We start from the raw sequence: 15,795 nt of genomic DNA, 5'->3' as shown, positions 1-15,795 counted from the left end.
TTAAGCTTATCTGCTGCACAAGACCTCTTTAAAGTGTCTAAAGAGCAAAGATATCAGTTTAAGGACTAAGATGGGCCTGGCCCAAGCCATAGCATTAAAAAAAAAAAAGTTTTATTGTGGATTATGTGATAGTTTACATGGGAGAACATTAGCTTTGCATTTGTCCTATCATATATCGTTTCATTGCCATGGTTATAATCCCTTCCATGCATCATCAACTAACCAAAGGGTATACCCTGCAAACCTGCTCACCCTGGTCATCAGCACACAGCCCCTCTCCTTTTCTGGGTCTAAAATCCCCAGCCGCTCCATCTCTCCACATCATCGTCTCTGCCTCTCTGGCATCACTGCTTCTCTGGGTATGGTTCTGCTCTCCACTCTTCTCCCTTGATGGTACCAGGGACCTCTACTCCTAGACTGCAAAGTCAATCACTCCCCTCCTTTTGCTACAAAATGTCTACCTTTACATTTCCAACCCTTACCGTCTGTCCTGATAACAATTTTTAACTATTGTATCATCTCCTTTAATCAGTCCCACCCAAACAGATTGGATACTACTCAGTGGAGAGTCTACTTTCCTCCACACCCTCTGGATCTAGGCTCCCTCTTGAAAGCTTGTAAGCCAGTCACTTCTTGTTTTTGTAAAAACCCCCCCCCCATTTTGGATAGTCAATGTCCAAGTTGCCCATCCCCATCTACTCTGTATTGAGGGGGTGGGAATTATCCTTGCTGTAAAGATTTGTTCCCTCTTTTGAGCTATTGCATTCATAGGTGTAGGTCAAGTTCATCCAATTGTATCAAATTACTCTTTTTTTCCTCTTCTTTCTTCTTCTAGTTGAGCTCTGATTATCCAGTCATTGAAGCCAGGTCAAGTGGGTATTATCTGCAAGTGTGGGTGTTCTTATGCATATGCCTTCTCTTCTTATCAGCTGGATGCTTCACTCTCCATTCTAGTTCTCTGTGGCTATGTCACTAACTGTGGACCCAAGAGTCCCCAGATCTTGCCACACTGCTGACCAACCAGGTCTCCACCCAGGTTCACAGAAGTCTATTGAACGTTGTAGGGCTTAGCTCTCAGCTTCATTGTTGTTTTTCCCTCACTTCCCCTAGTCGGTGTTGAACATGGTCACCAATCAGAGTGTGTATTCCCATTGAGTCTTAGTCTTGGAAGGGGGTTTGCCCTGAGAGGACCCAACCACTTGCCTTGATGTCTCCTGGGTGAGAACTTGCTTGTTTTCGTAGTAATCAGTTGGACTGCCTATATTGTTTTGTATTTTTCCTCTTGGTCTTTCTTTCAAGAAGTAACTTCTGTTCTTCTGGCCATTCCCGGCTGGTCTGCTTGTCCTTTCAAGTGGAAATTTCCCCTCAGAAGATTCTGGATGCTGTTCAGGAATCCACCTATGGTCTTGTGTAATACAGAGACTTCTCAGGAAGCCTCCTTCACTGGGCACATTGTAGCCCCATTTTAGGTATTCAAATCAGTTATAGGCAGAAGATCGACTTATAAGCTTTCTATGATGATATTTCTGGCTATTCCCTTATCTCCCCCTCAAGTGTCTATTTTATAATGGTATGCCAGGGAAACCAAGGTTCAAAAAAACAGCCAAGCATCTTAACATTGTTTCCCCCCTTTTCTCCATTTCAACCATGTCTCAATCCCTGTATCCTAGAGCCCTGTTGTTCCAAGGTTGTGCATACATCATTATTTACCTCTGTCCCATTTAGCCCATGTAAACCTGTCTAATTGTTTCCTGTCCAATTTGTTCTTCCATTCCCCTCTCCCTTCTTGTGTATTGCCCCCTTCCCTAGCACCCAAACTATCCTGTATCTATTCCCTGTCCTGTGTTCCACCTTCCCCTCCCTCACCTCACCCTACTCCCCACATTCTGGTAACCAGCAAAGAATCCTCCCCTTTAGTATGAGTTTGTCGTTCTTTTTTCCTTAGTCTTTTACAGTAGTGGTCCTATGCAGTATTTCTCCTTTTGTGACTGACTAATTTCACTCCACATAATGTCGTCAAGGTTCATCCATATTATGCAGTGGCTTGCAGATTCCTTGTTATTTTTCAAGGTAGCATAATATTCCATTGGGTGTATGTACCACAGTTTGTTTATCCATTCTTCCGTTGATGGGCACTTAGGCTGTCTCCAACTTTTTGCTACTGTAAATAGTGCTGCTTTGAACATTAGTATGCATATACCTTCTTGTGTTATGGCTTGTATTTCTTGTGGGTAAATATCAAGTAGACATTTTTAATAGACTCATATGCATGTGAAAGTTGTACAATGAATAAGGAAGACCATGTAATAATTGATGCATTGAGTTCTGGTGTTGGAGAAGTGCCATGGGCTGCCAGAAGAACAAGCAAATCTGTGTTGGAAGCTACAGCCAGCATCTTCCTTGGAGGGCCCAGTCTCTGAAGAATGACATCAAGCTTGGTAAAATAGAGGGTCAGAGAAAACGAGGAAGAACTCCAACCAGATGGATTGGCACATTAAGTTCAAGTGTAACAATTGTGAGGATGGCGTAGAACTGGGCACTGTTTCATTTTGTTGTGCATAGGGTTGCTATGAGTCATAACTATCTCAACAGAACCTAGCAACAACAAAACACCTCATCAAAGCAGGAACTGTTTTGTTTTGTTTTTAAAAAGCAATTTATGGATTATGACATTAAAAAAAACAAGGATTGCATGAAAGTCCCAGATTGATGCTCAGGGAATGTGTAAATGAGTAGGAAAGATAAGACTAATTAATCTACAACAAAAGTGAACAGTCTTTATCAATTTCACTGCCCCATGGGCAAAGTGGAACCAAAGGAAAAGTACTGTCAAACTATTCTTTAGACTGCATGCCACTAGACAAAATTATAAAAACCTTAACTCCTGTGAAGAGGCTCATTTAGCTCACTTAAAGGCTTTTTCTTTTAAGTGAATTTTAATTTGCCAGAAATGTAAAACACTCTATCAAGAAGCCAGGTTAAAAGGAGATGCAGATTAGAATGGGGGACATGGAATAAAGGGGTGTCTGAATGAATCAGATAATGTGCAAAGTAAGCCCTTAGATCCAAAGCCCATTTCAAGGGAGCAAGGTGCTGGACCAAAAATCCTCAGAGCATTTCAAAGTCACCACTGTCAGCCAAAGGAGCATTGGTAGCTTAGCAGGTTACATGTTGGGCTGCTAACTGCAAGGTCAGCAGTTCAAATCCATCAGTCACTCCGGGGAGAAAGATGAGACTTTCTGTACCTGTAAATATTTAAAGTATCAGGGAACCCTATACAGGGTCACTATGAGTGAGAATCCACTTAAAAAAACACAGCAGCAGCAGCAGCTCTCTGCCAAGGAAGAAGGAAATGGTCTCATTGTTTGACAAGCTCTTCTTGTTAAGTCTGTTCTGAGAGAGGGACAGTGTTAATGGTCTGGCATTTGTTGTTGTTAGGTGCCATTGAGTCTATTCTAACTTATAGAGACCCTATGTACAACAGAATGAAATACTGTCGGGTTCTGTACCATCTTCACAATTGTTGTTAAGCTTGATCCCATTGCTGCTGCTACTGTACCATCCCATCACTTTGGAGGTGGGAAGTCTCCCTTTTTTTCACTGATGCTTCATTTTACCAAGCGCTACAACCTTCTCCAGGGAGTAGTCCTTCATGATAGCACGTCCAAAGTATGAGAGACAAAGACTCATCATCCTGGCTTCTAAGGAGCACTCTGGCTGTGCTTTTTCCAACACAGATTTGTTTGTTCGTCTGGCAGACCATGGTACTTTTAGTATTCTTCTCCAACACCATGACTCAAATGCATCTCCCTAATTCATTGTCTAACTTTCACATGTATATGAGGCTATAGAAAATATCATGGCTTTGGTCAAGTGCACCTTAGTTCTCAAAGTGACATCTTTGCTCTTGAACACTTTCAAGAGGTGTTGAACAGCAGATTTCCCTAATGTCGCTTGATTTCTTGACTGTTGCATCCATGAATGTTGAATGGATTTAAGCAAAATGAAGTCTTTGACAACTTCAATCTTGTCTCCATTTATGTGTTCATCCAGTTGTGAAGATTTTTAAATTTTTTATTTTTTTACTTTTTATTGTGATTTCAGTGAATGTTGTGAGGATTTTGTTTTCCTTACATTGGGAAAAAACATATACTGAATGCTATAGTCTTTGATCTGCATCAGTAAGTATTTTAAGTCTTTTCCACTTCTGATGTCACATAATCTAGCTTCTTGGATTAGTTGCTCAGCATACAGATTGACCAAGTGTGGTGAAAGAATGCAACCTTGGTGCATACCTTTCCTGACTGTAAATTACTTAGTATCCCCTTGTTATTTTCTATGACTGCATCTTGGACTGTGTACAGGTTCATCATAAACACAGTGACGTGTTCTGGAATACCCATTCTTCACAATGAGTCAGAAGTCTTTGTATAGTCAATAAAAATCACAATTAAACATCTTTCTGATCCATTTGATGTCAGCACTGGTATCCCTCATTCCATGTCCTCCTCTGAATCCAGCTTGAATTTCTAACAGTTCTCTGTTGGTTTACTGTTGCAGCCAATATTGAATTATCTTTAGCAAAATTATACTTGCATGTAATATTAATGATGTTGTTCAAAGATTTCCGATTCTGTTGGGTCACGTCTGTTTGAAATGCATACAAATGTGAATCTCTACCTATCAGTTGGCAAGGATAGCTGTTTTGACATTTACACACTGATAAATAAAGAAGCGGATTAAAAAAAAACACCTGTAGATGAGGGAAGGTAAAGAAATCCTTGAAGTAGGAAGGGCACTTGATTAGTTTAAGAAAGTTAGTGAGTTTTACCTAACACATTAATCTTGAGTGTTGGCATTTCTGTAAGTCTTACCTTTGCATACTGTTGTGTTGTGTGTGTGTGTTTTTAAATTGCAGTAAGTATATGTATAACAGAACATTTACCATTTCAACATTTTTCCATGTACATTAATTATGTTTGTCAATATGTCAAGTAATACAAGCAGCACTACTCTTGGTTTTTATATTTTTTCATCATTCTTCAGTGAAATGCTGTAGGATTCTATTTACATACTGCTTTGAATTAGAAATTATCTGATATATATCCTTGTTTTTCAAAAGTAGTTACAATGATATGGAAAATAATATGCACCACTAGCAACTCCTTTGAAATCCTATATAGGGTCACTATGAGTCAGAACCAACTTGACTGCACTTAACAGCAACACCACCATCTATATGCTATAATCCATTGTTGTTGTTAAGTACTGTCACGTAGGTTCTCACTCCATGCGCAACAAAGCAAACCACTGCAAGATCCTGTGCCAGTCTCACAATTTATTGTTATGTTTGAGTCCATTATTAATGCTACTGTACCAATTCGTTTCATTGGAGATCTTCCACTTTTTCCTGATGCTTCGTTTCACCAAACATGATGTTCTTCTCCAGGGTCCAGCCTTTCCTGACAACATGTCCAAAGTATGAGAGGGACAAGTCTGGCTCTGGCTGCTAAGGAACAAAGCAACCATACTTATTCCAAAATAGATTTGCTCATTCTTTTTTTTTTTTTTGCAGATTTATGCATTTATTTGATCATAAACTGTTAGTTTTCATCCACATTGACTGTCTGTAAGATTTTTGAAGGTGGTGACAGACACATAGGTCACCAGTGTATAGAGTTTGTTTGGTGAATCTTCATCCTCATTACGTTTTCTGGACAACCGCATGGGATACGGTACGGGACATTCCTGATTCCTTTGGCCCAGACAGCTTTGTTGAGCCTGGTGTCAATGCGCATATCTGATGTTCCCATCTCCTTCATGGCAAATTTCCTAATCTCCTTGAGTGCTCCAGGGGCACGCTTCTTGAAGCCTACTCCATGAATGCGCTTGTGAATGTTGATGTTGTACTCTCTGGTCACCACTTCGTTAATAGCAGAACGACCGTTCGTCTCTCCACCCTTCTTTGCGGGCGCCATAACAGTAGAATCAGATTTGCTCATTCTTCTGGCAGTCCATGGTACTTTCTATACTCTTTGCCAAAACCGTAATTCAAATGCATCAATTCTTCTCCTGTTCTTCCTTATTCACTGTCCAGCTTTTGCATGCCTATGAAAGTATTGGAAAAACCATGGCTTGAGTCAGGTGCACCTTAGTCCTCAAAGTGATATCCTTTACTCTTTAACACTTGAAAGAAGTCATTTTCAGATTTGCCTACCATTTGTTATTTCATTTCTTAATTGTTGCTTCCATTATCTCTATAAATCATTGTTGTTTTTTGTTATTGTTACATACTATGGAGTCAGTTCCAGCTCATAGGGACCCTAGCATAACAGAAAGAAACACTGCAAGATCCTGCTCCACCCTCAAGATTGTTATTCCTGAGCCCAACTACTGCCACTGTGTCAGTCCATTTCATTGAGAATCTTCCTCTTTTTCGCTGACCCTCTACTTTATCAAACATGATGTCCTTCTCCAGAGACTGGTCGCTCCTGATAACATGTCCAAAGTATGAGAGACGAAGTCTCACCATCCTGTTTTCTATGGAGTGCTCTGATGGTACTTCTCCCAACACAGATCATTTTGTTTTTCTGGCAGTTCATGATACTTTCAATATTCTTCTCCAACACCATAATTCAAGTGCATTGACTCTTTTATGATCTACCTTATTCATTTTCCAACTTTCATATGCATATGAGGCTACTATGATGGCTTGGGTCAGGTGGTCCTTAATCTTCAAACTGATATTTTTGCTTTTGAACCCTTTAAAGAAATCTTGTGCAGCAGATTTTATTAATGCAATACATTGTTTGATTTCTTGACTGCTGCTTCCATGAGTGTTGATGGTGGATCCAAGCAAAATGAAATCTTTAACAACTTGAATCTTTTCTCCATTTATTATAATGTTATTTACTGGTTCAGTGGTGATGATTCCTGTTTTCTTTACATTGAGGTGCAACCCATATTAACCTGTAGTCTTTGATCTTCATCAGTAAGTATTTAAGTCCTCTTCACTTTCAGCAAACAAGATTGTATCATCTGCATATCACAGGTTGTTAATAAGTCTTCCTGCAAACCTGATGCCATGCTTTTCTTCATATAATCCAACTTCTCAGATTATTTGCTCATCGTAGAGATTGAAATAAATATGGTGAAAGAATATAACCCTGGTACACACCTTCCTGATTTTAAACCATTCAGTGACACCTTGTTTTGTTCGAACAACTCCCTTTTGATTATTTGGAGGTCTTTGGGCAGGTGGATCCAAGCTAAATGAAGTCTTTGGCAACTTCAATCTTTTCACCGTTTAGCGTGGTTATTTATAGGTCCAGTGGTGAGGACTTTTGTTTGGTTTACATTAAGGTGCAACTCATACTGAAGGCTCTGGTCTTTGATTTTGAACAGTATTATGAGTCCTCTTCATGTTCAGCCAACAAGGTTGTATCATCTGCATATGACAGGTTGTTAATGAGCCTTCCTCTAATCCTGATGCCATGTGCTTCTTCATATAACCCAGGTTCTTGGATTATTTGTTCATTTTACAGACTGAAATAAGTATACAACCTTGGCTCACACCTTTCTTGATTTTAAGCCATTCAGTGACCCCTTGTTCTGTTTGATCAACTACCTTTCTGGTCTATGTATGGGTCTATGTGCAGGTGGATCTAAGTAAAAATGAAGTCTTTGACAACTTCAATCTTTTATTTATTGATCCAGTTGTGAGAATTTTTGTTTTCTTTACATTGAGGTGCAACCCATACTAAAGGCTGTGGTCTTTAATCTTCATCATTATTTTAAGTCCTCTTCACTTTCAGCAAGGAAGGTAGTACAATCTGCATATCGCAGGTTGTTAATGAGTCTTCCTCCAATCACGATGCCACACTTTTCTTCATATAATACAGCATCTCAAATTACTTGTTCAGCATACAGACTGAATACGCCTATAAACCATAATGGTAAGAAATAATGATAATATGAGAACCACTATTTGCTGCAGAAGTTAAACAGTCAATAAGGAAGACCATGTATGCATTTGAATTATGGTGTTGGAGGAAAATATTAAAAGTACCATGGACTTCCAAAAGAAACAAACAAATCCATATTGGAAGAAGTATAGCCAGAGTGTTCCTTGGAAGTCAGGATGGCCAAACTTCATCTCTCATATTATGGATATATTATCAGGAGGGACTAGTCACTGGATAAGGATATCATGTTTGGTAAATTGAAGGGTCAGAGAATAAGAGGAAGACCCCCAATGAGATGGATTGGCACAGTGGTGGCAGTAATGGGCTCAGTTGTAGCAACAACTGTGCTGTTGGCTCAGGACCTGCAGTGTTCCTTTCTCTTATGCATAGGGTCGATATGGGTCAGTACCAACTCAATGGCACCTAACAATAACAACAACATTATAATCTCCAAGGAGCTCTAGTAGGGTAATGGTTAGGAGTTGGTTATGAGTTCAAAACTACCAGCCATTCTGTGGGAGAAAGATGAGGCTTTCTGATCATTTGCAGCCTCCGAAACCCTATTCAGGGTCAATATGAGTCAGAACCTACACCCCGGCATACCACCACCACCATAGTTGATACAGTGGAGGTTTAGAAAGGGTGAAAAAAATGGCCCAAGGAGATAGAACTTTTGCCTCTAGCTGTTCCCAGTCTAACCACTTTTCCCTGAAGACCCTATCTATGTCCTGACTTTCTTAAAATGGCTGATTTGTTTTAGATTATGGTTTGGTTCTTAGGAAACACAGTGAAATCTAATAAGTCTTTTAATCATGAGGACTATAGGTGGTGGTGTGCCATGGAGTCAGTTCCGACTTATAGCGACCCTGTATAGGGTTTCTGATACTGTAGATCTTTCCTGTAACAGGAAGCCTCAACTTTCTCCAATGGAACCACTGGTAGTTTTGAACTGCTGACCCTGAGATTAGCAGCCTGACTCCCAACCACTACATTACCAAATCTCCTTATAGGTGTAATTAGAGGTAGTTTTATTTAGTTATTTATCCACTTAATTTCCAATTCCAAATCTATTAAGTAATTACAAATTCCCACCATGAATTTTGATGGAAAAACCTTTGTCTGTACTGAGATTCTTAGAAAATCAAAGAGAGGGAAGCATGTGTTCTAGAGCTGTGATTACAGTCTTAGTTATGGGTCAGACTTCCTTTGGCCATTCTTTTGTATATTCTTTTTTTTTTTTTTTTAACTTCTTATTGTGAATAAATGAAGGTTTACAGAACAGATCATCAATTTTACATTCAATTAATCATTTACTTTGCTTCATTACGTGGTTGCAATCCCCTCCATGCACCAACAGGTAACAGCATTTACCGCTATTCACTCCAATCACTGAGTTCCTCCCTGTGTCTTCCTCCACCCCCATCTTTCCTCTGCCAAACTCCCCCTGTATATGGCCTGTCGCGTCGCCCATGTCAACACATGTTTACCCTCTAGTGCCTGGATCTTTTTTATATATTCTTAATAAGTATGCTTACCAAAGGAGCCCTGGTAGCATAATGAATTATGAGATGGTCAGCAGTTCAAATCTACCAGTTGTTCCATAGGAGAAAAATGAAGTTCTCTGCTCCCATAAAGATTTATAGCTCTAGACACCCTATAGAGGGTTGTGATGAGTCAAAGCCTACTCTGTGGTACACAACCACCACCTCCACCACCAGGCTCAACAAGGACAGGTAGGCAGCATAATGCATATTAGCACTGATGGATTGATTAGGAGATTTCAGGGCTGGGATGATAAAGAAAGAATACTCACATTTTCACTGGACTAGGAATTAAAACAAAAATAAAAGCTTTAATGAGGAAAAAAGTATAAATCTCATATTTTAATGAGTGAGAGAGCAAGAGCAGGGTTGAGGTGAAGTTCTATTGATAGATTCAAAGGCAGGAAAATGAGAATGTTAAAGCTAATGAGAGAGGAATAAGCGCAGGAGGAATACATTATAAAGAAAGAGGAAACAGGTCATTGCAAATCTAAAGAAAAGGCCTGTGATTAAGAAAACCTTATGGACAAAAAAAAAAAAAAAAAGAGAGAAAAACTAAGTTAAAATGCCTGAAGAGAGGAACAAAAGAATGAAGGGCTATGCTTGCAGTTGGCTAAGAGCAACTAGTCCCTGGAGATGGAAGAGGGGAATGATTTGGGGGAGGCATCCAGGGACACTACAGGACAATGATGGATTAGGCTGGGATAGCTAAAGCTGGGGCGGCTGAAGCTGGAATAAACTCCTTCTGTAACACGTTCAACAAGAATAGCTGAAGGTCATCTTCTGGAAATGGAAATCCATTTTCCCAGAGGCGGTGTGAAATGCTAAAGGTTCTGTGGTTATGCCAGAGCTGATAGTTAGACAATTAGAACTATTTGAAGGTTGACAGGCAGCAGACTTGGTTGAATTATGTCTCAGAAGTGTGGAGGGAAAGAGTCAGTGAAATGTGAAATGTACAATAGAGATTTGGAGCCACCCTCAACACGGGTGGTGGTGGAAGGAAGGCAGAGGACCAGCTGGACCAGTAACTATCCTGGACCCAAGGGCGTAGGCAGTTACTCCTGCATCATACTGAGGAGTCTCTCCTCCCACCTGTCTCAAACCCCTGGGAACAACCCCCATTCCTCACGATTCTTTTCTTTTCTTTCCTCTTAGTTTCATGAGTACATCCTGGGTCCAGCCTACTGTGGTATGGTTAGAAATAGATTTATTTATGTTTAGTTCGCAATTTCAAATCTACTACATGATGACAAATGCTCTGGACTTCCGAATGTTTCCAGAATTTTTATGCCGTAGCATTTGAGTATTCTTTGGTTTCATGATGCTGTCGCACTAAAATACAAGATGGTATAGTGAGCACTCCAAATGATTAAAAAAAAGAAAGAAAGAAAGAAATGTGTTAGTACTTCTGGTTTCTATGTCTAATAAAAGCATACAGTACTGTTTTATTCACATGTATGAACTTCATGTTTGTTTCACACCTGAAAATAGGACTGGGAATATCTACTCTATTTTCCATTCTTCCTAAAGGTGCTATGAAATAACGTATGTAAACATACTTTGAAAAGCACAAATGGCTTTATAACCTACCATATTACTTCAGGAAGGATCAAGCAAAAATTCTAACTGTGTTTGGAATTTAAACATTGATAAGGGGAAGACATATTTTGCTGTGCACCAGAACATGCCATAATTAAAGCCCTACTCTAAGAAGAGAAATCACTTCCTGATGAATTATGAGATCCAATTTATGGAATAAATTATTGGACTAGGTTAAAAAAAGTCCAATAGTGGTTATAATTTATCTTGATTATGAGGAAGGTTTCATAAACTATTGTATGCAAAATATTGATCTGCTTACTGAGCAGTCTGTGCAGGGACAGACGGCACAAGTCAGGCAGCCCGGCTCTGCAGAGGGCAGCTCAGTAGCTGACCAAGTTCCTCAGAGTCATGGGTGCCCAAGGTGGGGTGATGCGAGACTCAGTCTGTACTACAGTACTGAGAGAAGGGGTCTGACACTTGAAGTCACATGTCCTCCAGTGATCTTCAAAGATTTGTAAAATCCAGAGCACACCCACGTATCTATAGCCTTCAAAATAAAAACTGAAGCAGTAAAGAAGTTTGGTTTGGCTCCCAGTGGGTTTGCTTATCCTTGCTCCTTGTTTGTATGTATATATATATATATATATATATATATATATATATAAACCCAACCCAACCCACTGCCATTGCGTAGATTCTGACTCATAGCATGCGGTGCCATAGGATAAGCACTCAACTTCAAGGTCTGTTTGAACCACAAGGTTGGCGGTTTGAACTCACCAATCGCTCCTCAGAAACCCTATACAGGATTGCTATGAATTGGAACGGACTCTACAGCACTTAACAATAATAGCAATCCATCATGTATCCCATTGCATCACCAGGACTTACATATATACATCTATCTATCTATCTATCTATCTATCTATCTATCTATCTATCTATCTATCTGTCTGTCTATCTATATTTTATTGTTTCTATCTGCTGAGACCATACCCAAATATTAGAGACTCAAACCGAGATGCTACTGTCTTTTGTTAAGTCTTCTTTAGGAGTCATCATCGTGGAAAAAGGAGAAAATGAGAAACTGGATCCACAATAGATTATTCATGATTAACATTTGTGAACCCAAAATTGATCTGCTAATGTAGGAAAGTTTAGTGCATTTCAGTTGTTAGCCCAAGGTTCTGGTGAGATATAAGGAAGAATTCAAGTGTGAAAGTGTGACTGTGATCTCCTTTCCGTATGTCCTCAGTTTTGGGGCAGTCACAATGTATTTAGAGACTGGTTGAAGAGTGAGGACATGAAATATTAAACTCAGAGTGACCACATGTGTGTCAGAGTAGAACTGTGCTCCAAAGGGATTTCAGTGGCTGAGTTTGGGGAAGTAGATCACCAGACCTTTCTTTTGTGGCTCCTGTGGACTCGAACCTCCAACATTTTGATGAGTGATTCAGTGCATCAGCTGTTTGCACCACTCAGGGACTGCTTAACAGAGTATACTTGACAATACCTTCATCACTGAATCTTTTCTGTTCACACCACACCCATCTCTCCAAACTCAATGTGTCCTCATCTGACTGGAAGCCCAGCATGCCTTTTGTGTCAGGATGTCAGTTCATTCTCAGTTTAGACTACTCAAAGTCAATGCCCAGGACAAATGGGGAAGAAGTCAAATAAGGTACACAGTAATCTTTTCAACCATTTGAATGCGAAAGTTTGATACTTGGACAAGTGCCTTGTGGAATTTCATATTAAATGGCAAAGCAGCAGTGGCCTTCTCTGTCCTTATAAAGAGATGCTTGACATCATCCGGATCATTTTGTTTCCGTGCATCTTTGTTGTCTCTCTCCTCTGTTCTCAAGGACAAATAAGAAAGGGCAAACCTCTTGACATCATGTCTAGTTGTCATTTCCTAATGCAGTAGCTCTCGAGAGGCCAAAGTCATCACTGAAAATTAAAGAGAGAATACGACATGGTCAGGAACTGCTGACCTTTGTCATCTATCCAGATGACTTTTCCACCTTCTAAGTACAGTCAGATCAACAATAAGCTAGATATTAAATTGCTTTAACACTTGTTTATTTTCATAATAATGAAGTTACTATTTTCATCATACTTGTTTGAGAAATGCAAAAAAGATTTGTTTCACTCACACAGAATCCCAAAGTTAATTCATCATACAGTATGAAGAATCATCAACAGTCAAGAAAAGGAGACTTTGACAAGAGTGTGACCATTTACCCCCTATTTTAAGTGCCCTGAGTGTGCTCCAATAAGAAATAGCAAAAGCTACAAATACACAGTTTAAAAACATGGCAAATAAATTCAATCGGATTCAAGCCTACATTTAAATTATTAAATATAATCAATACTCAATGATGATGCCTTTTCCCTCAATGTACAAAGAATGGAAACACATAGTTAGGAAACACACAGACAGCAATCCTAACTGTCATTGCATTTTGCAAAATCATACAGGGCTGTGCAGCCAATAAGGTTATGGAAAAAACACTCAAAACTTCATCAATCACTCATGAAGAATATGCAGGAACTAAATAAAACCAGTAGCACGAATGTTTTTGTTGTTGTTGTTGTTAAGTGCCGTCGAATCCTTTCCCACTTATAGTGACCTTGTGTAGGATTTTTGAGAAGCAGCTGGAAGTTTTGAACTGCTAACATTGTGGTTCACTATCTAGTGTTTATCCTACAGTGATATTTTAATCAATTTATTTAGGATTATTTATGTAATTAAAGAAGATTATTTATAGTAATTTACAATAATTTAGTCCAATGCTGATACTGATAATTCCAAATATATCAAGTGTTCTAATATATCAATTTTCTAAACAAGCATATTAGCAGAACTGATTGTATTTCAGTCCTTCCTCTGGGGAGGGATAAAATATGAACAAACAAACAATAGGGAGTAAGGAGTGCCAAACTGAATGTGCAGGTGTTGTGAGAAGGGAAGGCTCAGTGAGGCAGGAAGAAGTATGTTCTTGGGTAAGTCCAATCTTGTCTTACTGATTGCGCAATTCTGACACTGATCTGGGTGGGGGTAGGCGGTGTAATACTTAACTGTTCTAAGAAAAGCCAAGGCAGTAGAGATCATTGTGGGGTTCAGGAGTATGAAGGAGGAGGATTCAAGGCTGGGAGGTAAGGCAAGTCAAGGACAAATGAGAAATAAGTTAAAAAGTAGGTTTTAGCAGAGACTATGGGGTCACTATGAGTCGGAACCGACTCCATGGTACTTAACAATAATGCAGCTCTGGTAGCATAGTGGTTACAAATCAGGCTGCAAACCTCAAGGTCAGCAGTTCGAAACTACCAGCTGTTCCACGAGAGAAAGATGAGGCTTTCTGCTCCCGTAAAGATTTATAGCCTCTGAAACCCTATACCAACTCTACCACCATGGAGGCCATTACATTAAGCAAGAACAACACAATGAAGGAGGTGTTTAGAAAAGTTTGGCATGAAGTCTACAGTGTGGGTGGATGCATGATCCAGGAAGTCTGGCCATCACTCTGTCTCATTTCTCAGTTAGCAATATTCATTGAGTTCCTGCTGTGTGCGCCACATGGTTCACGGCAGTGTCACCAATGCAGAATAGCTACCGTAAGGAGTTTATGTACTAGTCGTTGTTGTTGTTAGTTCTATCAAGTCATTTCTGACACATAGCAGCCCTGTATAGGGTCTGTGATTAGCAATCCAGTGCTTATCCCACAGTGCCACATTAGGACAAACAACCACAAAGCAAGAACAACAAACACACCACATAATTTCCGGTGGAAATAAGGGCTTGGAAGTCCCCTAAGGGGAAAAGGAAAGATAGCTTTGAGTGGGAAGGTGGTTACTTCAGATAGTGGCCAGATACTCCTCTTTACAGAACCAATAATTTGAATACTGATATGGGCACTGTATGATAAACACTGGATTGTTAACCATAAGGTCAGCAGTTCAAACCCACCAGTTGCTCCTTGGAAACCCTATACAGGGTTGCTATGAGGCGGAACAAACTTGACAGCACTTAACAACAACAAAAACATGGGAACAAGTCTGCAGAAACTCAAACCAGGTAAAGGAAACAACAAACATGAAGACCAGGAGACTCCAAAAGGTAACCAACGTTCTCTGTATATGGCAGGGGTGGAGGGAAAGACAGACACGATATGAGAGGATGTTGGACATATATGGTAAAGACTTGGAATTTTCTTCTAAATTTGATGAATAGTCTCTAGGAGGTAAAAGTTAAAACACAAAGACTTGATAGGAAGAGATAACGGCAGCTTGGACTTTGTATCTACTGTGAGGATAGTAAGGAAAAGAAGGAAAGAGGAGTTAGATTAGTTGGATTTGGGATGTGTTTTCAAGTTAAAACCTATACAACTTTATATTAGACTGGATGTGGAATAAAAGTGGAAATCAAGAAAGACTCAAGCTGGTAATCCACTTTACTTAGATGTGGACTTCTGAGTGGGGTAGTTTAGAGACAGGAGGAAGGGAATCAGGGTCTCGGTTCATACCTACCAGCTGCTCCTCAGAAACCCTATACAGGGTTGCTATGAGTTGAAACAGACTCAATGGCACTTAACAATGACAATTTTTTTTTATTTTATTAAATGTTTTTATTTTGGATTGAGTGAAAGTTTAAGGGCACATCATCAGCTTCACATTCAACCATTCATATAGCTTGTTTCATTACATTGATTATTATCCCCTCCATATATCATCAGTTAACAGTGTGT

The 15,795-nt window shown here is 39.6% G+C and overlaps 1 protein-coding gene and 1 pseudogene across 1 annotated transcript in view; one reads left to right on the top strand and one right to left on the bottom strand.

The window, feature by feature from the left end:
• DPP6 (dipeptidyl-peptidase 6) overlaps positions 1–15,795 on the top strand; it is a 1,346,563-nt gene that overhangs the window by 310,277 nt on the left and 1,020,491 nt on the right. The window lies entirely within an intron of this gene.
• On the bottom strand, positions 5,604–5,978 carry LOC102838127 (annotated as a pseudogene).

This window comes from Chrysochloris asiatica, unplaced genomic scaffold (assembly GCF_000296735.1).
Source record: "Chrysochloris asiatica unplaced genomic scaffold, ChrAsi1.0 scaffold00166, whole genome shotgun sequence".
Taxonomy (NCBI): Eukaryota; Metazoa; Chordata; class Mammalia; order Afrosoricida; family Chrysochloridae; genus Chrysochloris; species Chrysochloris asiatica.
The sequence above is the reverse complement of the archived record's forward strand: the minus strand, read 5'-3'. Positions and strand labels throughout refer to the sequence as shown.